Source organism: Dendrobates tinctorius, unplaced genomic scaffold (assembly GCF_039654945.1).
Source record: "Dendrobates tinctorius isolate UK_male_01 unplaced genomic scaffold, ASM3965494v1 ptg000065l, whole genome shotgun sequence".
NCBI classification, from domain to species: Eukaryota; Metazoa; Chordata; class Amphibia; order Anura; family Dendrobatidae; genus Dendrobates; species Dendrobates tinctorius.
This window is the reverse complement of record NW_027361733.1, coordinates 33957753-33982143: the sequence shown is the minus strand read 5'-3', so window position 1 is coordinate 33982143 and position 24391 is coordinate 33957753. Positions and strand designations below refer to the sequence as shown.

The 24391-nt window shown below is 47.1% G+C and overlaps 1 long non-coding RNA gene across 1 annotated transcript; it reads left to right on the top strand.

Moving 5' to 3' along the window:
- The first annotated feature begins 5107 nt into the window (after positions 1-5107).
- LOC141094949 (uncharacterized) lies at positions 5108-24112 on the top strand. The gene is made up of 2 exons (XR_012233218.1): positions 5108-5842; positions 23770-24112. It is a non-coding gene; the product is annotated as an uncharacterized lncRNA (long non-coding RNA).
- Positions 24113-24391: the final 279 nt, after the last annotated feature.

The following is a 24391-nucleotide window of genomic DNA, read 5'->3' as shown; positions in this document are numbered from 1 at the left end:
AAGGAATTAAGATTAATTGTAACTGTTCTTGGGTAACATCAGATCTTAGTGCCACTACTGGTGGCTCAGAGATAACAGTTGTACTTGAGCCCTAGATAAGCATAACCTAGGACACAAGAACAATTAATGCACCCTACCATGAGTCCTAGAATAGATATAAAAGATCTGCAAAGCCTGGGACAAAGGAACAATAAATATGCACAAGCTAGGGTCAAAGATCAATGGATATAGCCCAACTATATTCAAAGAAGAATGAATATACACCACCTAGGGTCCATGAACACAAGAGCTACAACATCTAGGGTACTAGTGTAGAAGAGAGGATCGGGCTGTGGGTACTGATGGAGCACCGAGTCCGCAACTACTGGGCCCAAGCCTCGTGCTGTGAGAGGGAAAGAGATAAGAGATGGAGCAGACTCATAACCTAGGTGAAGGGGGCGTGGCTAGTGAGAGGGAATTAAAAGGGTTTGCATGGGAAAGAGAAGGGGCTTACGGCCGGAGAGCAGAGCGACTAACGACCATTGACGGACTGTGGGGAGACATAGACTGCAGAGTAGAGATCCCAGACAGGTGCGGCGAGGACTCTCAAGTACCGGCGGGCGTGCAAGAAAACGCACGTCGAGTGGAGGGTTACGGTGGACTCCACTCTCTTGCACAGCAGCTGAATGGACTAGGGGCTCAGCGGGCAAACCTGGTGACCACCCGCAGCTGCCAGAAGTAAGACGTTTGTTTGGCGAGAAGCCTGAAGACTCAGCACTGGCCTCAGCTGGCAGCCAAGCAACCATCAGACTCTGCGAGAGAAATAGACAACTGAGTCACGTAAAGTTAAACTTATTTATAGACTGTTAAACTGAATTACCGTTATCCTGTTTAACCTTCATCCCTTTAATTGTATTGCTCTTGTTTTCTCCCTGCGAGGAGGATATTCCTGTATTGATAAAGTGAATAAATGTTAACCCTTGCTCTTTCCTTCTGTATCACTGCATCACTATACCCGTGATACCCTAGAACAATGGATACGCCTCTTGTCAGATTAAAAAATAATATGAGAAACGTCCAGAGAAGCTTATTAGGCACCAGTCCCAACTTTGCTGTGTATAAAACTCTTGCTTGCAGAGCAGTATGCCGTGTGTCACATATATATGTGGTACTCACGTTAGAGTTCCAAATAATGCATCCAAGAAAACTGAAGAAAAGTAGCACTCACAAGGTATGCGATTCAAGAGTCCTTTATTTCCACTAGATCTGTGGTGTTGCAGAGCGGAGGGCAGGGAGTGGGCAGGGGAAGGAAAGTGAACGATGGCCATTTTGTGCAGCTGTGCATCAACAGATTGAACTATTTTTAGGTGAACCCATTTAAGGGCAGCTGCATGAAATGGTCGTCTTATCCTTCTTCCCCTGCACACTCGAAGCCCTCCGCTCTGCAACACCACTGGCTCTCAACAATGGATGTGCACTACCTTGGACCCTAGAACATTGGATGTGCACCAGTGAGGGCCTTTGGACAATGGGACTGCAATTCCATTGGCCCAAGAACAATAGATATGCACCAACTAGGAGGAAAGAATTAGGGACATTCACTACCGTGGGTCTTATAATAATGTATCTGCAATAATGAGCCCAAAAACAATGGCTGTAATAGCTGTATACCACCTAGCTAAGACCCAAGAGCAATGGGTATGCATCACCTAGGATCTTAGAACAATGGATCTGCAACAATGAGGTTCCAACAACAATGAATGTGCATTCAATAAGGGCTCTAGAACAATGGATTTACACCACTTAAAATACAAGAACAATGAATTTACAATGCTGAGGTTTTAAGAACAATGGAACTACACATGCAGACTAGGAAGAATTAATATGCACTATCTAGAAAATGGTAACTCTGCTAGCTAATTCTAATGCTTTACAACACATGGGGTCAATGAGCTATGAATCTACAACATCTAGGGTTCTATAACAATAGATCTGCGCCAATTTAGGTACAAAACCATTGCATATACAACACTTAGTGCCCTCAATACATAAATTGCCGATAGCTGCTACTGCGCAGGCGCGACCGACACCATTTTCCAAATTTTTTTTTTTTTTTAGGAATATATGGATGCAATCAAAAATAATACTTAACTGCACATTATGGATGTGATCATGGTGCAGTGCAAGCGCGGGCACCAGTGCCTGCCTGCAGAAGGGGATTTTTTAAAAAAAAATATACTGTTCATCATTATGCAAACTAGGGGGCAGGTCACTGCAGGATCAGTGAACTGTCAGAAGCCATACACATGAATACCTAATCAGATCGCCATGTGAAGACCCCCCCCCCCCCACAGACTGCCCGGGGGCACGGGCATATCATTAACTCAAAACTGAAAATAAAGATTAAACAACAACCACAAGACGGATTTCATCAACCACTGATGAGAACAGCCAGTAACCCAATATGGTCTGGCTGCCTAGTGGAAAAAAATGCACACAAATAGGGCTTGCATAGGGCATAAGTCACACAGATAAGTGTGGTGCAAAGTGTCCGAACAGCCTATTAATGATCCCCATAGTATTAGCAAGCGGGCTGCTCAGGACTGTATATATGCATGACACATAAAAAACCAAGCCAACATGAAGAGGTCTAGCTGCATCCTGCAAAAATGATAAAAAGTGCAAAAAGATAAAAAGATATGGGGTATTAGTTACTATTTTGGCCAAAGTAGATTAGCTCACAACCCAATTTTTTCCTTATGTGCGCTGTTCAGATTTAGTGTTAGGGACTCACAATATCTGGGGACCCTTGACGTTGGGTTGTAACTAATACCCCATATCTTTTCATCTTTTTGTACTTTTTATCATTTTTGCAGGATGCCGTTAGACCTCTTCATGTTGGCTTGTTTTTTTCTGTGTGATGCATATATATAGTGCTGAGCAGCCAGCTTGCTAATACTATGGGCGTCATTAATAGGCTGTTCGGACACTTTGCACCACACTTAGGCTGGTTTCACATTTGCGCTTTTGTGCGCAGCGCATCGTGCGCACACGTGCGCATGCGCACTGCGCACCTATGTTTAACATGACGTGCGCATGTTTTTGCGCACACTTGCGTTTTCGTGCGCATGCGTTTTTTTGTCTTTTGCGCCAGGTGCGCCAGACGCAACATGTTGGATTTTTTGGTGCGCCCTGTCTCGGCAAAAAAACGCATGCGCACGCTTGCGCACGGAATGCGCAAAAACAACACATTGAAGTCTATGGTAACGCATGCGTGCGCATGGTCTTGCGCACGGTTGCGTTTTTTTACGCATGCGTTTTTGAGTGAAACAAGTCTAGAATGTTCTCTAGACAATGGAAAAAACGTCACACTTAAAAACGCATGCGCATAAAAAACGCCAACGCATGCAAAAAACGCATGTAAAACGCAAACAACGCTGCGTTTTTTTTACACATCAGCGTGCGCATGACGTTAAAAAAACGCGCATTTGTTTTGCGTTTTTCTTTGCGTTTTTTATGCGCCCGATGCGCTGCGCAAAAAAACGCTAATGTGAAACTAGCCTTATCTGTGTGACTTATGTCCTATGCAAGCCCTATTTGTGTGCATTTTTTTTCCACTAGGCAGCCAGACCATATTGGGTTACTGGCTGTTCTCATCAGTGGTTTTGCACCTGTGCTGCCCCAGCCTTTATCAATGGAGGTCTACTGCATCCTGCTAGTGCATTAGTCAGAGTTTTGGTGAGTTAACCTTTCAAATGTGCTTTTTTTGAATCTTTGGGAATTTTTTCCTTATGTGCGCTGTTCAGATTTAGTGTTAGGGACTCACAATATTTGTGGACCCTTGACGTTGGGTTGTGAGCTAATCTACTATGGCCAAAATAGTAACTAATACCCCATATCTTTTCATCTTTTTGCACTGTTTATCATTTTTTCAGGATGCAGCTAGACCTCTTCATGTTGGCTTGGTTTTTTCTGTGTGATGCATATATATAGTGCTGAGCAGCCCACCTGCTAATACTATGGGCGTCATTAATAGGCTGTTCAGACACTTTGCACCGCACTTATCTGTGTGACTTACAGTTGTGGCCAAGAGTATTGACACCCCTGCAATTCTGTCAGATAATACTCAGTTTCTTCCTGAAAATGATTGCAAACACAAATTCTTTGGTATTATTATCTTCATTTAATTTGTCTTAAATGAAAAAACACAAAAGAGAATGAAGCAAAAATCAAAACATTCATCATTTCACACAAAACTCCAAAAATGGGCCAGACAAAAGTATTGGCACCCTCAGCCTAATACTTGGTTTAGCCAAAATAACTGCGACCAACCGCTTCCGGTAACCATCAATGAGTTTCTTACAATGGTCTGCTAGAATTTTAGACCATTCTTCTTTGGCAAACTGCTCCAGGTCCCTGATATTAGAAGGGTGCCTTCTCCAATCTGCCATTTTTAGATCTCTCCACAGGTGTTCTATGGGATTCAGGTCTGGACTCATTGCTGGCCACCTTAGTAGTCTCCAGTGCTTTCTCTCAAACCATTTTCTAGTGCTTTTTGAAGTGTGTTTTGGGTCATTGTCCTGCTGGAAGACCCATGACCTCTGAGGGAGACCCAGCTTTCTCACACTGGGCCCTACATTATGCTGCAAAATTTGTTGGTAGTCTTCAGACTTCCTAATGCCATGCACATGGTCAAGCAGTCCAGTGCCAGAGGCAGCAAAGCAACCCCAAAACATCAGGGAACCTCTGCCATGATTGACTGTATGGACCGTGTTTTTTTCTTTGAATGCCTCTTTTTTTCTCCTGTAAACTCTATGTTGATGCCTTTGCCTAAAAAGCTCTACCTTTGTCTCATCTGACCAGAGAACATTCTTCCAAAACGTTTTAGGCTTTTTCAGGTAAGTTTTGGCAAACTCCAGCCTGGCTTTTTTATGTCTCGGGGTAAGAAGTGGGGTCTTCCTGGGTCTCCTACCATACAGTCTCTTTTCATTCAGATGCCGACGGATAGTACGGGTTGACACTGTTGTACCCTCGGACTGCAGGGCAGCTTGAACTTGTTTGGATGTTAGTCAAGGTTCTTTATCCAACATCCGCACATCTTGCGTTGAAATCTCTTGTCAATTTTTCTTTTCCGTCCACATCTAGGGAGGTTAGCCACAGTGCCATGGGCTTTAAACTTCTTGATGACACTACGCACGGTAGACACAGGAACATTCAGGTCTTTGGAGATGGACTTGTAGCCTTGAGATTGCTCATGCTTCCTCACAATTTGGTTTCTCAAGTCCTCAGACAGTTCTTTGGTCTTCTTTCTTTTCTCCATGCTCAATGTGGTACACACAAGGACACAGGACAGAGGTTGAATCAACTTTAATCCATGTCAACTTGCAGCAAGTATGATTTAGTTATTTCTAACACCTCTTAGGTGCCACAGGTAAGTTACAGGTGCTGTTAATTACACAAATTAGAGAAGCATCACATGATTTTTCGAACAGTGCCAATACTTTGTCCACCCTCTTTTTTATGTTTGGTGTGGAATTATATCCAATTTGGCTTTAGGACAATTCTTTTTGTGTTTTTTCATTTAAGACAAATTAAATGAAGATAATAATACCAAAGAATTTGAGTTTGCAATCATCTTCAGGAAGAAACTGAGTATTATCTGACAGAATTGCAGGGGTGTCAATACTTTTGGCCACTACTGTATGTCCTATGCAAGCCCTATTTGTGTGCATTTTTTTTCCACTAGGCATCCAGACCATATTGGGTTACTGGCTGTTCTCATCAGTGGTTTTGCACCTGTGCTGCCCCAGCCTTTATCAATGGAGGTCTGCTGCATCCTGCTAGTGCATTAGTCAGAGTTTTGGTGAGTTAACCTTTCAAATGTGTTTTTTTTTTTTTTTTTTTTTTTTTTTTTTTTTTAATTTTTGGGAATTTTTTCCTTATGCGCTGTTCAGCATTGTAATCAGAATAATGGCGCCGACTTGACACTGTTGGTAGGTTACTGAGCACAATCCTCCTTCTACCTGTTGGTATTCCTTGTACCTCTTTTGATTAGTAGACCCAGCATGACATCATTAGTGTATCACACAGGCCTACTAATCAGAAGAGGTGCCAGGGATGCCAGCACCTAGGAGAGGGAGTTACATGGCTACCAGCGTAGTCACGGAACCAGGGCTCTATGAATCTTTTTGCTCAACTCTACTCCCAACCTATAAAATAGAGTGGACCCCCTAATAATCAGGCAACTATGTTTACAGCTACGATGGCAGACCATAATAGTGAATGTTGGGGTACCTCAGTAGATGACCACGATATCGATGAAAATAAATCACTTTATAAATACCAATACTAATATTACCGCCATATGATGCCATAAAATGGTAGTTACAAGTCCTGCAGGACATGTAAGATTATTGTGCAGTTATATATCGTGACTTACAGCTGTCATTCTTTCTGATGGATTAATCCATTATTCCCATCTTTTCCATCTGGTCCAGACCGACATAACAAATTCTACAGCCACGACTTATCTGCAGAGTTTACAAGAAAGACACATTTGACTTCTCACATTTCCAACATCGTCCTCCTCTATTCCCAACCTGCACAAACTCATCATCCTGCTGAAACGCCAATGTTGAGCAGCTGCCGCCGTATGTGTCCTTATTACTGCATCTGTGTAGTGCAAAAACAGCACTCCCCTTACTGCCATACATAATAATACCCACCACTGTGCTCATTGCAAAGTAATATGCCTCTAGTTGGTAAAATTGACCCCTTAGATTATATTAATGCCCTGTGCAAGTGCCCTAGAAAATAATGCTCATATTTTGCCCCCTATAAAGTAATAATGCCCTCTGTGTGACCATTTGACAGTCACAACAAACTAAGTGCCCCTATAATATTAAGTGCCCACTTAACATTTCATAATGTCCCCTAATTCCACCTTGAAAAGCTCCCCTATACACATTATGGATCCACAGCTCCACCTACTCATTATATCCCAACAGTTTTCCTCTACTCAGCATGATGTCCCCACAACTCCCCACTACACACTATAGGTGACCTGTAGAAGTCTCCACAGCTCACCTATACACAGTATAATGCACACACTGATCTCTATGCACAGTATGATGTCCTGACAGCTCCCATACACCGTATGATGAGTCTATAGCTCCCCTTACACAGTATAATGTTCCCACAGCTTCCCTCTATACAGTATTATGTCCCCACAGCTCCCTTATAAACAGTATAATGCCCACACTGCTCTCTATATACAGTATGATGTCCTCACAGCTCCCCTATACACTGTATGATGTATCCATAGTTCCCCTCTATACAGTATAATGCCCACACAGCTCTCTATACACAGTATAATGAGCCAACATCTCCCCTATACTTAATATGATGTCCCCACAGCTCCCCAAAACACAGTATAATGGGCCCACAGCTCCCCTATTCACAGTATGATGTCCTCACATATCCTCTATACACAGTATGATGTCCCCATAGCTCTTTTACACAGTAAAATGCCCATACAGCTCTCTATAAACAATATGATGGTAGCCCCCACTATTTATTATGACCCCCTTGTTAGCCCTCTTAAATAATGGCCGCCCGTCACACAATATTAAAATAAAAAAGTAAACATGATATTCTCACCAAACGCCTACAGGGACTCTGAAATTGTATGCATGTTGCCACAATGATGTTATCACGTTGCTCTGCAGAGACCTACAGTTCTGCAGGTTGCAGGCCTAAAGCGACCTACAGTCTACAGAACCGAGAGTGGTAGTGCTGGGAGACCATGTCTCCACGCTCTATCACAGAGTTTAACTGTATCGGCATGCTTAACAAGCAAATACAGTTAAGGGTAAGTACACACGTAGTTTTTAGGTTGTGCGGATGTTGTTGGAAAATCCGCAAGTAAATCCGCAGGACTTTTTATCTGCCGATTAGCCTGCGGTTTCACACCTCATATTGATAAGGTGTGAAACGCAGCAGAAACCGCACAAAGAATTGACATGCTGCGGATTGTAAACCGCAGCAAAACCGCGCGGAAAAATCCGCAGCATGTGCACTAGAGTTGAGCGAAACGGGTTGTCAAATTCATAAGTCACTGACTTTTGCTGAAGTCGGGTTTCATGAAATGAAACCCGACCATAGCGTGAGGTCGGCCACGAGGTCGGCGACCAGAGCGCCAAAGTCGCGTTTCAAATGATGCTTCCAGCTCCCTTTTTCAGCCAATGATGGAGGATGCACACTGTGGTCAAAGCGATGACATGGGCATCGGTCACCACCATCTTTGAGAAGGGCATGCAAGTGATTGGCTTGCTTTGTGTGGCGTCACAGGGGTGTAGGTAAGGTAGGAGTGAGGGCAACCGACCGGGAGGTGGTCCGTTACTTGCCGCAGACAGACTTCAGACAGAGACAGGATCGTGTTCAACAGGTCTTCTTTATTGATCATCCTTCCACGACCCACAGCACCTCACAGCAACGGCACATTAATTTCCGCAGACTTACATGGCAGCTACTCAACAATCCCTATAGCCGCACACAGCAGGTGCTTGTCAATCTTCACAGCCGCACACAGCAACTGCTCGACAATCCCCTCAGCCACACGCAGTAGCTACTTGACAATCTCCACAGCAGCTGCTCGTCAGTCTCCACAGCCGCACACAGCAGCCGCTCGACGATTCCCTCAGCTACACACAGTAGCTGCTTGACTTCGTACACAGGCCCGGGTACCTTCACCTTCTTTCGTTGACAAATGGACGTCTCTCGCGGCTCTGTCACTGTGGCTGCCCTAGGCCTACCACCACAGCGTTTCACCAGTCCGAGTCCTTTCGGTTTAGTGGTACCCCAGGCAGTCTCTTTGCTCTCCATCTGTGGCCTCTGCTGTCTCTGTCTGTGGCTAATCCTGTCAGGGCCACCCCCCGTAACTGGCACAACTGTCAGTCCTCTCAGGAACTTCCTTTCTCCTTAGCCGTGCTTCTTGTTTCCTGTGCTCCCTTCGCTGACTGACTTTTCCAGAACCTTCTCTGTTCTGGTAACCCCGCCCAACATGACTCAACGGTTTTCTCAGCCAATGGCTGTTGTTCAGTCCTAACCTCACAGCGCTCCATTGCCCTCTAATGGTCAAAATCCAATACTACAGCCCTCCTTCCTATCTCCACCTGTTTTCCATCTACAATGCCCTTCACCCTTTACCTTCCTTCTGCAGACAGGTCCGTCCGTCAGTCCACCTTCCCTACAGGGGCTATAAAAGGGCATGCACGCCGACCGCCATCTTACTTCTGCCGATCTTAGCATTAGGGAGAGGTTGCAGCTGCTGATTCTGAATAAGGGAGAGCATTAGGCAGGGAAGAAGAGCAAAAAAACTGCATCTGTTGGTAGCGATTTCCACTGTACAACACAACAATTTGTGTGCAGTGACAGGGGAGGCTATATTTTTGTGCATCAGCTCTGTTGGTTATTAGGCTGCCTTATAAGGCTCCCTGATAGCTGCATTGCTATTTGCACACTGCTGTGCAAACTGCTTTTTTAAAAGCAAAAATACTTTTCTTCCTCTTTTCTGCACAGTTTCCAAGCGTTCATTTTTCCACACTTTTGTGTGCAGCAGTCCTGCTTATTAGGCTGCCTGCTGCCATACTTGGACTGAGAGCATCATTGTCAGCCTCCTAAAATCTCTAGGGATACACCTGCCTATTTCAGCCTGTTAATTTGAGGTGTAATCTATAGTGGGCCTGAGATAATAGTTCAGCCTCCTAAAATCTCTAGGGAGCTTCCAATTCTCCCCAATACTATATACAGACCTTGTACCTGGTCATACACCTGCCTATTTCAGCCTGTTAAATTGAGGTGTAATCTGTAGTGGGCCTGAGATAATAGTTCAGCCTCCTAAAATCTCTAGGGAGCCTCCAATTCTCCCCAATACTATATACACCTTGTACCTTGTTTTACAGTACCATATAGCTGGTGGTATTTTGGGTAAATTTTTCCAAAAATGAGGCACTATGGTGGAGGAGGCCGTGGAAGTGGGCGGGGGTTGCCAGCTGGTACTGATGGTGGTGGTGGTGCATCTGCTGGTAGTGGCAAAAGCACAATAGCACCTAAGGCAGGAGGTATTGAGCCTTCATCATCGTCTGGCTCCACAAGGCCTCGAAGGCTCCCTTTTCTGGGAGTAGGTAAACCGCTTTTAAAGCCGGAGTTTCAGGAACAAGTTTTGGCTTACATTGCTGACTCAGCCTCCAGCTCTATCGCCTCCTCTTCTGAAGTTTCAAAAAATAAAAGCACTGAGTCATCAGTGGAGGCTCCTGGTCAGGAACAACACCTTTCCTTGTGTCCTTCACCCCTACCAAAAGTGAAGGATGTGGCAGGCCACACTACAGATTACTCCATGGAGCTCTTTTCACATACCATGCCTGGGTTATCAAGTCAAATCGTGAATTCCCCCGTCCAAGATGAATCGGACATGGAGTTCACTGATGTTCAGCCACTGCTAGATTTTTCTGCTGGTACATTCACTCAGAGCACTACATTGTCCTCGCAGTGTACTGAGGCAGAATCAGACCCTGATGAAACTCAGGTGCCCCTTCCCGCATACTATACCACCTTACACGGTGACACAGAGGAAGGTGCACATGAAATTGAAGAGGAGGTGATGGATGACACAGTTGTTGACCCAGATTGGCATCCATTGGGGGAAGAGGGTGCAGCAGGCATCGACATCGCAACAGCTGTTATCTGGCAGGCCCGTAGCAGTCCAAAAACGGTTTACAAAAACCCAAAGAGTTGCAGGACAGCTTGCCCAGATGGTCAAATTAGTACAGCGTGCAAAGCCTCAAAATGTCTTCCATAGTAGGAAGAGTGCAGTGTGGCACTTTTTTGAACAAAATCCTAATGATCAGGCAAAGGTTATCTGTAAGAAGTGCGCAAAGACCTTTAGCAGAGGGAAAATCTGAGAAATTTGAATACCAGTTGCATGCTTAGACATTTAACCACCATGCACTTGCAAGCGTGGACGGACTACCAAACCTCACATACCACATGTGCACCTGCTCCGAATGAAGGTAGTCAGCAATGCTACATCACTTCCCCCACTGTAAGCCCACCGGTTAGCACACCACCAGCAGCAAATGTCGAGGTGTCGTCGCAAGGGCAAAGCAGTCATGGAATCACAATGTTATTGCTACGAAAGACTGAATCTAGGCCATCAGCAACACCACCAACACCATCACCAACCCTCTCTCAGTCCGACATGTCCACCGCTAGTTCCACCATATGCAGCTCTCAAGTCCAGCTCATGGGACGCCCTCACACCCAGGGCTGTGGGGTACTCAGTACCAGGCCCAGTGGATCTCAATGGGAGTTGTCACGGTAGCTGTGGCCCGGCCCGTGGCCCTGGGCGCCCATTGTAAATGTTCAGTGTCAATGAATAAGTCGTGACGCCACCTGTGGTGTTCGACAATGTAGATGTTAGGCCGACACTGCAGACAGATCCTCTGCACCACACCATCTGTCCCAGCAGTGATGGTATTGCCCTCCACAGGCAGGGCTGTTGTCCCAGGTCAGAGTAGGTATGGTGACACTTAGGTGGTGTAGTGTCAGGCGCATGGGATGCCAGGCAGGTTGACAGAGGAATAAGTGGAGGACACCAGAGCATGTAGTTCCAAAGCTTTACTCACAGTCTGTTGTACAAACAGGTGCCTGCTTCCGGGTCTGGGACTCAGTCAACCTCCAGGCAAGATGAAGCACTCCTTTCTAACACTCCGCCAACTTGTGCTTTTCTGAACGTCTCCTCTTATAGCGCCTTTAGATGAAGTACTCCTAGTACTGAGTTACATTGGAGTTCCTCTCGTCTGATGTTCCTATGAACTCTACTTGTATGGCAGACAGCTGTAGCCTGCTTCGGGGACTCCTTGCTACTGAGTCCCGGCTCACTATCCAGTTGCTGTTGTGCCCCCAAGTCTTATGTGGGAATAAAGTGGTCACTACTTCTATTCCTCCGGTGTCTGCTGCAGGACCATTAGTATCCATACAACTTCTGGGAGCGGGCCCCGGCCTTGCGCTTAGAACTTCTAGGAAGGGTTCTCTTCTCACCCACGTCCTCTGTTCTCTTTTACTCCTCAAGTTCCGTACTAATCCTTTCTTTCTATGGAGAGTCAGGCTTTCAGTCTATGTTCCTCTCTTTCTTCCTTTCCCGTGCCAGCAGACCCTGGTCACTGGGATCTGCTGCAGCTCTTCCATCCATCTATCCCTCTCTCTAGGGATCGTCTTTGCTCTCCAAACCAACTACTGACTGACTAACTTAAACTCTTCCCACTCCTTGAAATGTAATTTAACTCCACCCACCTCCCAGCACGTTTCGTGTTCCAAGCAAGGAGCCACCAAGGGGTGCTTTGCTATACTCCAAGCAGGGAGCCGCCGAAGGTGCTTTGCTACATTACTTTGTGGTGTGAGGTGCAGGTGTTGGAGTGTGGTCAGGAGTCTCCACCTTACCTGGATGGTGGTATACCATACCACAGGAGGCGGTGCAGTACCTCTGTGGCGATCGAGCCCCAGGGGCGCCACACTCACCCTACCAGAGACTCTGAGTAGGACAAGAAAGTACTCATCCTCTCATCCACTTACAATGGCTTTGAACGCCCACATTGCCAAACTAATCTCGTTAGAGATGATGCCCTACCGGTTGGTAGAAAGCAAAGCTTTCTGCGAGCTCATGGCCTACACAGTACCATGCTATGACCTACCTAGTCGGCACTTCTTTTCTCAAAGCCATCCCAGCCCTCCACCTGCATGTGAAAGACCGCATTGTCCACGCATTGTCCATGCACTCAAGCAATCAGTGAGTGGAAAGGTGCACCTCACAACAGATGCATGGTCCAGTAGGCATGGCCAGGGCCGTTACGTGTCTATCACTGCGCACTGGGTTAATGTGGTGGATGCAGGGTCCACAGGGGACAGCGGCGGTGGGACAGTGCTGCCTAGCTCACGGTATAGGAAACAGTTGGCTGTAGGCGTTCGACCCTCCTCCTCCTCCAGAAGCGAAAGCTCGTTCACAGAGCGCAGTCGCATGAGCACTCCATCCGCAGCTGCCATTGTGGCACACGAGGTGTCCCACTGTCGAACAGCTAGTGGTAAGCGTCAGCAGGCTGTGTTGATGATGATGTGTTTGGGCGACAACAGACACACCGCGGAGGTACTGGCCGACTACTTGCAGCGACAAACTGAGTCATGGCTGGGCAGTCTACATCTTGAGGCAGGCAAGGTAGTTAGTGATAACAGCCGGAATTTTGTGGCAGCCATAGCCCTTTCAAAACTCACACACATATCTTGCCTGGCTCACACTTTGAACCTGGTGGTGCAGTGCTTCCTCAATAATTATCCGGAGTTAACAGGCCTGCTCCATAAGGTACAAAGACTGTGCTCGCACATCCGGCGGTCGCCCATACTCTCCAGTCGTATGCAAAAGCTACAGCGATTGATCCACCTTCCCAAGCACTGCCTAATTATCGACGTTGCAACAAGGTGGAACTCCACCCTGCACATGGATGAGAGGCTGTGCGAACAGAGGCAGGCTGTAATGCATTTGTGGGACGATACACGGGTAGGCTGTTTGAGGGCAGACATGGAGTTGTCTGGTGTGCAGTGGTCGAAGCTGAAAGACCTCTGTAAAGTCCTTCAGTGTTTTGAGGAATACACATGGCTGGTAAGCGCTGACGACGCCATCATAAGCATGAGCATACCACTTATGCGTCTGCTCATGCAAACTTTGATGCACATTAAGGAGCAGGCGTCTGCAGCCGAGGAGGAAGAGGAGGAGGGAAGTTTTGATGACAGTCAGGGAACTCTCCTGGACGAGGTGGAGGAAGAAGAGGAAGAGGAGGATGATGGGGATGATTATTTAGGGGAGGAGGATGCTTCTCAGGGGGCAAGAGAAAATGTTGGCGTGACAAGGTCAGGTACAGGGTTTGTGCGTGACTGGAGGGATGCTGATTTGCCGGAAAGTGCTCCTCCACCCAGCACTCGCAGTGCATCATTGACACCTGGAACATTGGCCCACATGTCTGATTATGCCTTGCAGATCTTAAAAAGGGACCCCCGCATTGCCAAAATGATGAACGATGACGACTACTGGTTGGCCAGCATCCTGGATCCAGGCTATAAAGGCAAATTCCAAAACATCATGCCACAGGAGAACCTAGAGCTAATATTGGCTAACAAACAAGCAACTCTGGTAAACCGTTTGAGGCATTCCCAGCACACAGCGGCGGTGATGGTTCTCCCACGAGCCGTAGGGGGCAACATGGAAGAGGTGTTCATGGTGCACACAGGGGTTTCATGACCATGTTGTGGACTGATTTTTCAAGTACCGCTCACACGACTGGTAATACTGCATCGATTGAAAGTGACAGGAGACTGCAGTTGTCAACTATGGTTACAAACTACTTCTCGTCCCATATCGATGTTCTCCCTCACAGGTCATTCCCCTTTGACTATTGGGCCTGTAAACTGGACACCTGGCCTGAATTGGCACAATATGCCTTACAGGAGCTCGCTTGCCCTGTTGCTAGTGTGCTATCCGAAAGAGTATTCAGTGCTGCTGGATCAATCCTGACAGAAAAAAGGACCCATCTGTCGACCCAAAATGTTGATGATCTAACCTTCATTAAAATGAACCATGCAAGGGTTTCAAAGGATTTTGTCCCACCTTCCCCTGCTGACACGTAGGTTGCCAGAAAAATGGCTTGCTTTTGTCCTCTTCCTCGGACTTCTCCAATTCCTCCATTATCAGCTGCTGAATGTCCAACATCAACATATGCCATTTTTTCAACCTCCCTAACTGGGCTGCCTCCCCCCCAGGGCAGGGGTCACCACCTGGTGCACGCACCTGTACGAGTGCCGTTGCCCTGGACAGGTTGGAAGGCACACTCTTTGGCAACGGCACTGGCACAAGGTTCCTCATAGTACAATCAAATGTCTCTGATGGTGGTGGTGCACACCCGCCGTCAGACACACCGACGTACTATGAGGGGCCCTGTGCCAGTACCGCCGCACACAAGTGGGCCCCCCCTGCTTGCTCAGGGCCCCAGCACTTGCAATACTTACCTCTCCCTGCTCCACCACTGTGTAGTATGGGCTGTTAAATCCTTCACTGGGACTGCCAATACAAATTTGGTGAACTGATAGATGATGGTAATGACGTAGCTATGCCCTGTCCTGCTGGGCTCTATCTTCAGATGATCAATGGCTTGCATTTGTTATGGACGTCGACTCACAATGAGATGCAGTGGTGGATTATCATCAGCTTTCATGGTTTTCCTACTCACAGATGTGTGACATTCCTGCCCACATTTTTAAAAGTGTCCTCTCATGCCAATCCAATAGAATCACCTACGGCCTGTGGCTTCTGTCTTTTGCACTCCAAAGTTACCTGACAGATCATGATAGGCAGTGAGGACAATGTCTACATCTCTCCCTGTGATCACAATTTGATGTAGATGATTAACGGTGATGGGATCCACAGTACTGCGATATAGCAAACCTTTCTTCACAAAGAACTGTTTTCACTGTCTCCACAGACAAAGTAATTGAGGGTCAGCATCACCTCTGAGAATTCTCCCAGGAGTTTTTCCCGTGATTAGTAATTCCAAAATTTCTGCAATTAGGCTGGTTTCACATTAGCGCATTTTCAGCGCGCGCACGGCCGGGGGTAGCTCCGCCCCCGAGCCGGCTCTCTGCCCGGCGTGCCCGCCCCTTGCTTGTAGCGCCGCCTACTAGCGGACAGCGGCGCCTGCGATCGGCGCACCCTATCTTTAGCATAGGGTGCGCAGATCATGCGCAGGCCGTGCGCTAGTTGCGCTTTGACCTGCGCTGCGCACTTTTGACGGTGCGCCGTGCGCGCCAAAATCCGAAAAGTTTGATTTTGGCGCGCACGGCGCACCGTCAAAAGTGCGCAGCGCAGGTCAAAGCGCAACTAGCGCACGACCTGCGCACGATCTGCGCACCCTATGCTAAAGATAGGGTGCGCCGATCGCAGGCGCCGCTGTCCGCTAGTAGGCGGCGCTACAAGCAAGGGGCGGGCACGCCGGGCAGAGAGCCGGCTCGGGGGCGGAGCTACCCCCGGCTGTGCGCGCGCTGAAAATGCGCTAATGTGAAACCAGCCTAACTTGACTTTCCGTCTGTACTTGTATCCATCTCGTTTCCTCTTGCGGAGAATCTGGACTGTCTTACTGAAACTGAAATATATATGAAGATTGAAAAATACCCCAACAGTGTATAATGGTGTACGCATTGAATACATTACCCTTTTTCTACTTTTTATATTCTTGTCTAATCCACACTGAGCCTGTGAGCGTCTCTGTGTGACTCATGAAATATATAGGGAGATTGTCAATTATCCTTTGATTGTATAGAGCTGTATGTTTCTGATACAGTACCATATATCTTATGTTATTTTGGGTACATTTTCTCCAAAATTTGGAAGTATGGTGGAAGAGGCCGCGGACATGGGTGTGGGGGGGCCAGCTGGTACTGATTGTGGTGGTACATCTGCTGGTAGTGGCAAAAGCACAATAGCAGCTAAGGCAGGAGGAGTTGAGCCTGCGTCATGGTCTGGCTCCAGAAGTCCTGGAAGGCTACCTTTTCTGGGAGTAGGTTAATCGCTTTTAAAGCCAGAGCATCAGGAACTGGTCTTGGCTTACATTGCTGAAACAGACTCCAGCTAATATGCCCTCCTCTTCTGAAGTTTCAAAAAATGCAAGCACTGAGTCGTCAAGTGCTGGCTCCTGGTCAGGAAGAACCCCTTTCCTTGTGTCCTTCATCCCCACCAAAAGTGAATGATGCAGCAGGCCACACTTCACATTAGTCCATGTAGCTCTTTCTCACATACCATGCCTGGGTTATCAAGTCAAATCGTGAATTCCCCAGTCCAAGATGAATCTGACATGGAGTGTGGGTGGCCAGCCAGGGCAGTGGGGTTAATCGGTACCAGGGCGGTGTCTCAGAGGGATGTGTCACGGTGGTGGTGACCCGGTCCGTGGCCCTGGACGTCCATGCAAAGGGATGAATAACATTTATAGGTGAATGATACGTGACGCCACCTGTGGTTTGTTATCAGATTGACCAGGGCTGCAGTGTCGCTTCTCTGGGACAGATGTTGTGGTGCAGCTAAGATGTAGAAGCCCTGCACAGGTAGGGCCGTAGTCGCAGGGCAGATGAAAGAGTTGGTAGATGGTGTGCAGTGCAGGATGTAGCAGAGCCGTGCACCAGGCGCAGGAGAAAGAAGACAGACACAGTCTTGCAGTTCCTTTACTTGTACTTGGTAAGTGCTGTCCAGGACCCAGAGTACAGAAGGAGAAGGAGTTGGTCAGCCTGGAAGCAAATTAGGAATTCTCTCTCTGCAGATAGGTAGTGTGGCCTCCGTTCTAGCGCTTATCTGAGGTACTTGCAGTACTGAGTACACTGAAGCTCCCCCTGTTGACTCTCTTTTGAAACTTTCTCGTATGGCAGGCAGCCGTAGCCTTTTCCTTCTGGCTCACACAAGTCGCTGCTGGGGCCTCCGAGCCTTAGTTTGGAACAGAGCATTTACAGCTGCTACTTCCTCCGGTTTCTGCTGCAGGACCGTCAGTGTTCCTACAAACTCGGAGATGGGAATCTGGACCATGCGCTCCAGCAAGGAGTGAGCCTTAACTCTGCTCATCCTCCAGCTCCCCTTCTCACATCCACACATTTCCTCTTCCCTTCACAGACTGCCCTAACTTCCCTCCTCCCGACCACAGAGAGCAGCTCCTCAGCAGTCAGGTTCAGAGCTCTCCCTGATGGCCTGGAGTGGGAACTGTGTTGCGTGTTGGTTTAACTGCTAGAGAGATCCTTCGTTGCTCCCAAGCATGACATCACTCTCCCTAGGAGGAATGTAATGCCACTGTGGCGACCGTACTCCTGGGGGCGCCACAAGTGCACTGATGCCCAGCCACTGCTAGATGATTCTGCTGGTACATTGACCCAGACCACTACATTCCCCTCGCACTCTACACAGCCAGAATCTGACCCTGATGAAACTCAGGTTCCCCTTCCCGCATACTATGCCACCTTACACGGTGACAAAGAGGAAGGTGCAGATGAAAGTGCAGGTTCCTTGAGCAGGTGGGGGGGCATACTCATGGGCGACGGCACTGGCACAGGGCCCCTCATAGTACGCAAAAGTGTCTCTGCCACCCGCCGTCAGACACACCGCAGTACTGTGAGTGGCCCTGTGCCAGTGCCGTCGCCAACGAGTGGGCCCCCCCTGCTTGCTCAGGATCACAGCACTTGCAAAGTTCAAATACTTACCTCTCCCTGCTCCACGGCCGTGACGTCTTCCGCGTTTCCTGACAGTGACTTTCTGGTCAGAGAGCGCGATTACATCACGTCTGTACGCCCTCTGCCTAAACAGTCCAAGTGCAGAGAGATGGAAGATGGGAACGACGAGGAGTCCAGACTAGTACAGGGATTCCCTAGTGTGGAGACTTATTTAATTGTTTCAAAGGTTGGGAGCACTATACTCTGGAGAATGGGATATGGGGCCCACCATACACTGGAGCATTCCAAAGGTGGACATCAGACACTGGAGCAGCATTTACAGTGTCCATTATACACTGGAGCATTAGAAATGGGGCCCATTATATATGGAGCATTTTTTGGGCCCATAAGACAGTGGAGCTTCATCCATGGGGACCAACATATACTGTAGCATTATGTGGAGCTCATCATATACTGTATCGAACATTATATGGGACCAATGATTCTGTATGGAGAAATATATGGGCATCATTAATCTGTATGGCGCACTATGCGGTGGCCAGAATACTGTATGGAGTAATATACTGTCCGTTTTTGGAGTTATTGGAGAATTTAAAATGGATATCAGTCATGTGATGTAAGAAGTTAAGTATTTTTCATTGTGCTATACCGCTTTTTCTCTGCCGTATCAGAGGATCATGAATTGTGGCATGTGTTAAAGGAGCCCATTGACACTCTTTGGCCCTGGGCCCACGAAAATCTGGAGCCAGCCCTACCCCCCCACAACTTTAGCCAAATAACCCCCAGTTTTCAATGCCTGACTATTTTTATAAAGTTAATTAAGGTTGACAAGCTTAAGTAATAAGAATTGATGTTTTTGGCATTAAAATGGGCACTGTAGGTGTGTTTCCTGTCCTCCACTCACTGCCAACTTTTCTTCCCCATTGACTTGCATTGGGTTTCGTGTTTCAGTCGGCCTTCGACTTTTCATGATAATCGGCCGATTGCGTTCGACCCAACTTTTGCAAAAGTCGGGTTTCATGAAACCCGACTAGACCCGAAAAAAGGCAAAGTCGCTCTTCTCTAATGTGCACTGCGTTTCTTTTTTTCATAGGAAATAAAGGTACTGTACAACGCAGCAGAATCTGCAGCCTGTGCACATAGCCTTAGGGTGGCTGTCACTCCAGGTGGGCCCCTTTAAGTCAGGGGCTCAATTCAACATCTCTTCTGCCCCCCCCCCCCCCCCCCCCCCCCCCAGTAGCTACACTACCGGCCATTCCCATTTAGTCCAAGGACAATTTCATTTTTACACTAATACCTCCAGTAAAATGAAACATTAACCTCTTGAATTCCATAACAATGACACAACAACATTAAACGTTCCATTAAACTGTAATCTGATTACCCAAATTGGAAAAGATTTGAACAGCTCATTCCTCCTCTGGAACACTTCAATTCTTTCTATCCTGGATCATTAATTTCCCCTTCCAGCTTTTCAATGAGACAGGCCTAAAGTCATAAATAGGAACAATACATTTTCTTTAAAAAAAAAAACACAATTAAATTGTAATGGAGAACCAGACTGAAGAGAACAAATTAGTGTAATTTGTTTTGGCAGCTTTACCTTGTTTCAGTTTGTACTGAATCCAGTTTAACAACTATAGTTTTATTGGAGTAACATTGAGGTCCCATTTGTAGTAATAGTGATAGAAGATGCTTCCAGGAAAGCTTGAAAACCTAACAAAATACGGGACAACTGCAGTGGCTGCATGTTCTGGATGTAATTGCTGGATTTACATGTGCTCCTTATTAATGGATTGCTTTGAGATGTTAAATCTATCTCCGCAAATGCCTAATTAATCTGCTAATCTCCACTTTCATTCCAGCCTCCCGAGTGTAAATATTTGTAATTATTTCAAACATGGCAGAATAGCCCCTCAAAGGAATATTTTGTACTAATGTACCCTGTGTTATGCTAATAGGCTAAGATCTGTCTCCTTTATTGTACATTTTCATATCTCGTAAAGTGCAATCTGCTAAGAACACAAAGCAAGGCAATTGCGCTTCTGTTAATGCAGTTAATAAGGCAGAATAAATGTAGGATGTCAGGGAATAGGACACTGGGGTGAAGGGTAATTCAAAAAAGACTAAATTCTCCTCTTTAATAAATTACATTTCTCGTGAAATAACAATTCTGGTTTACATTTTCTTAAAATCCATGGTTTCTGTTACTTAGAAAGCGGATTCTTATAGCTGAATATGTATTGTGCTAGCTAGACTGGGGTTCCTACTCTAAGGTAATATATGGTTTTCAAAAGTGATGAAAGGACAATAGCAAGATCAAATATTGGACACGGCACAGAATCATGGTACCATGACAGGAATACCAAGCATGGAAAAGAACTGTTGTCAGGACTCGAACCCAGCAGTTCGTGCACCAAGCGGTAGCTCTTTCCTCTGAGCTATTCAGCTTGCTGGACATTTCCTTGCTGTGTTGTTCCTGATTGTCTGCAGCCTGAGTTCCTGATTGGCTCAACCCTGTGATCTCCTGATTGAACGCCCTACTTAAACTTGGCACTGCACTTCCTTCCTCACGAGATTATTGAGCGCCCAGCCTTTAGTCTAGCTTCTTTCCACCTGCTGCTTACCCTCAAGATTCTACTGCCGCTGCCGTGTACTGACCTCAGGCTATGTCCTGACTATGATGCCTGCTTATCCTTCCACCTATTCTGCTGCACCATGTACTGACCTCTGGCTATTTCCTAACTATGATACTTGCTTATCCTCCCAACTAGAGTTGAGCGACTTTGGTCAGATCGGGTTTCATGAAACAAAATTCGTTTCAGATTAAACTGGTCCGACTAGGGCAAAAAAAGCCGGAGTTTCGTCCGAAACCCGACCCCAATGCAAGTCAATGGGAAATAAAAGTCGGCATTGAGCGGATGACATTCATCCACTCAATGCCGACTTTTAATCCCCATTGACTTGCATTGGGATCGGATTTCGGACGAAACTCCGACTTTTTTTGCCCTAGTCGGGCCAGTTTCATCTGAAGCAAATTTTGTTTCATGAAACCCGATCCGACCAAAGTCGCTCAACTCTACTCCCAACTTTACTGCTGCTCCATGTAACGACCTCTGGCTATTTCTTGATGATGCTACCTGCTGGTGCTGCCCCTAGTGGTTACAATATTGCCACTCCAATTCAGGTCATTCCATAAAGCTGTGGTCACAGGAAAGAAAAGTGGTCAATGTTCAAAAATAGTCATAGGTCAGAAAAATAGTCAAAGTAATGACTCCAGTAAAATGGAGAAAAGACTACTAGCTGGAATGAGGAACATGGAGAACAAGAACAAGCTAAGGTCAGAATCAGGTGATACCAGGAACAGTGACAAGGAGCAGACCAGAGTCCAAACCAGAAGATGCCAGGAACAATGAATAGTGGGAGGCCAGGGTCATACCCAGGACAAACTAGGAACAGAATGGCCAAGAGATAGGGTCGCATCACACTAAACGATGCACCAGCGATCCCGACAACGATCCTTGTCAGGATCGCTGGTGCCTCGCTACATGATCGCTGGTGAGCTGTCAAACAGGCAGATTTCACCAGCGATCAGGACCAGCGAGGACGCTGGTATCCAAGGTGTCACGCTCGTGCCTTGGCTGAATGGCGCAAGCCGGGGGTTTGTGGCCCCACTGTGCCACAAACCAGACTACCCTGGAAGGGGCGTGACTACGACAGCTACCTCGGTCTTCACTGGAGCCTCTGATGGTGAGGTCAGGCTTGTGCGGCAGGTAGCTGTCGGGTGCCACTCCAGGGTGGTGTCTGGCTGTGGCTGCTGATCCCACTCAGGGACAAGGCACTTGGACAGGTGCTATAGACAGGCAGGCAGGTAGACACGACAGGCACGGCTGAGACACTGGGCAAGCAGGCGTGGCTTGGAGACACTGGGCAAGCGGGCACGGCTTGGAGACACTGGGCAAGCGGGCATGGCTTGGAGACACTGGGCCAGCGGGCACGGCTTGGAGACACTGGGCAAGCAGGAGTGGAATATGAGGGGCAGGTTTGGACCTGTTCACACAGGAGGTGCAGGTATGGATATAGGCAGGAAGGAGTAGAATATGAAGGAACAAGTTTGGACCTGTTCACACAGGAGGTGCAGGTATGGATATAGGCAGGAAGGTGTAGAATATGAAGGAACAGGTTTGGACCTGTTCACACAGGAGGTGCGGAGTAGGCTGGACTGCAAGGGAGCCGTGCAGACAGAGCGGCTAGGGAGCCGTGCAGACAGAGCGGCTAGGGAACCGTGCAGACAGAGCGGCTAGGGAGCCGTGCAGACAGAGCGGCAAGGGAGCAGAGCCTCTGATAGGGAGGAACCAAGGAAAGACACAGCAGAGAAGGAACCACAAACAAGGAGACAGACAGAGGTAAGACTGAGTTTAGACAGAGACACAGGGACAAAGACACAAGGACCAGGATATTCTGCCTCCTGGCAGGCAGACAGAGAAGTACTAGGCAAGGTACCAAGACACAGGAATACGCAATAAGAGCCTTGAGCGAAGGCAAGACATAGGACAGGGCCTGGCTGGCTCAGCAGCAAGGAGCTAACTGAGTTTAGACATTGCACAGGCAATGTTTCAGTGGATGTGGCAGGGTTAAATAGTCCAGGGCTCTAGGTAATTGGTCAGGGACCCATTAGCCAGGTGCACACTGACTGCATAAGAACCAGAGAGTTCAGGCGCCGCCCCCCTATACACACAGTCAGGAAACATGGAGAGCAGAGGCACAGGGCTGGCAACAGACAGGATTCACAGCATGGCTTGAAGCAAAAAGTAAGTTGGTGTGCGGGGGATGGGAGACCATGCAGTGATGCCAGCAGGGTTGTTACACAAGGTAAATATCGGGTAACTAAGCGCGCTCGTCACTTAGTTACCCGCTGTGTACCTTGGATACCAGCTCCCAGCGCGAGCACGCAGGTATCCAAGGTACACAGCAGGTAACTAAGTGACGCTGATACTCGCAAAAATAGGTGACTGATTCCCTTTAATATCCCTGGACAACTGGATTATACAATTTCCTAAGTCAGTGCTGTCACTACATACTCTGAAAACTTCACTTAGTGATGAGTTTAAGACTGTGTAGGGCCACACCCGATTGACAAGGGAAATGGTAGCACTCCAATTCTTTGAGTTTCAGGAGCAGTAACAGAGGAACACATAACATAGAGTTTTTTTCTGAATGTTTCCCTTAATTGTTATTTCATGTAAATCAAGTAAACTGAACTTACTTTTAAAAGTCTGGGATTGAAATTTATTAATGGTCTGGGTTCAGAAATAATTTGTGGGTCTGATCTGAGCAGCATATCTCTCAGGCTACAACTCAGAGAACATTTCTGGGACAATGAAGTCCAATGATCACTGTCCCATGGTGCTGACAGTATTTTCAGGATTTGCTCTAGCTCTTATCCACATGTAGTTGCCATGTAAACCTGAAATATCTTTTTGTCTTCAGCAGCTAAGAAGGCCGTCACGATAATTATGTTCTGTTTTGGAAGTGACTGTACCCAAGGGGACCCTGTAGATCCCTTGAGGCTTATAAAACATTCATCAAGATCATAGTGGTTCTGCATCGGTTATTACGACATCACCGGGTTGTCCTTGATGAAGACACAGCAATGTCAAGATAAGACATGAGTACAACAATAGATCCACGAATGCGTCGTCCGCTCTTATGTTAGCACTTTAATATGCTGTCAACATATTCAGGGGAATTGATTATGGATTTAAGTATGTTCTAATAGATTGAATGAAGATAATGGAGATACACAAAATAAAGTGTCATTTACCAACTAGAAGTACAGTGAATGTTCAAGCTGCCCAAACTACTGGAAGCATAAAACAGTGTCTTGCTGCACGATTGCAAACATATTTTTTAATTCTCTGATTTTCTATGTTTTTCTTAGTTTGAAGAAACTGAATAGGAACGGCACCAGACTAGTCTCAAATCTGCCTATGGTTCCCGTTTGGCTTCTGCCGGCACCACTTTAGTTGATTAGCAGGTCTCTCTTGTGCGTATGTAGGTAGGTGTGCCGACCGGGGGTGGCCCCTTTCTTCGCCACGAACAGACTGAGACA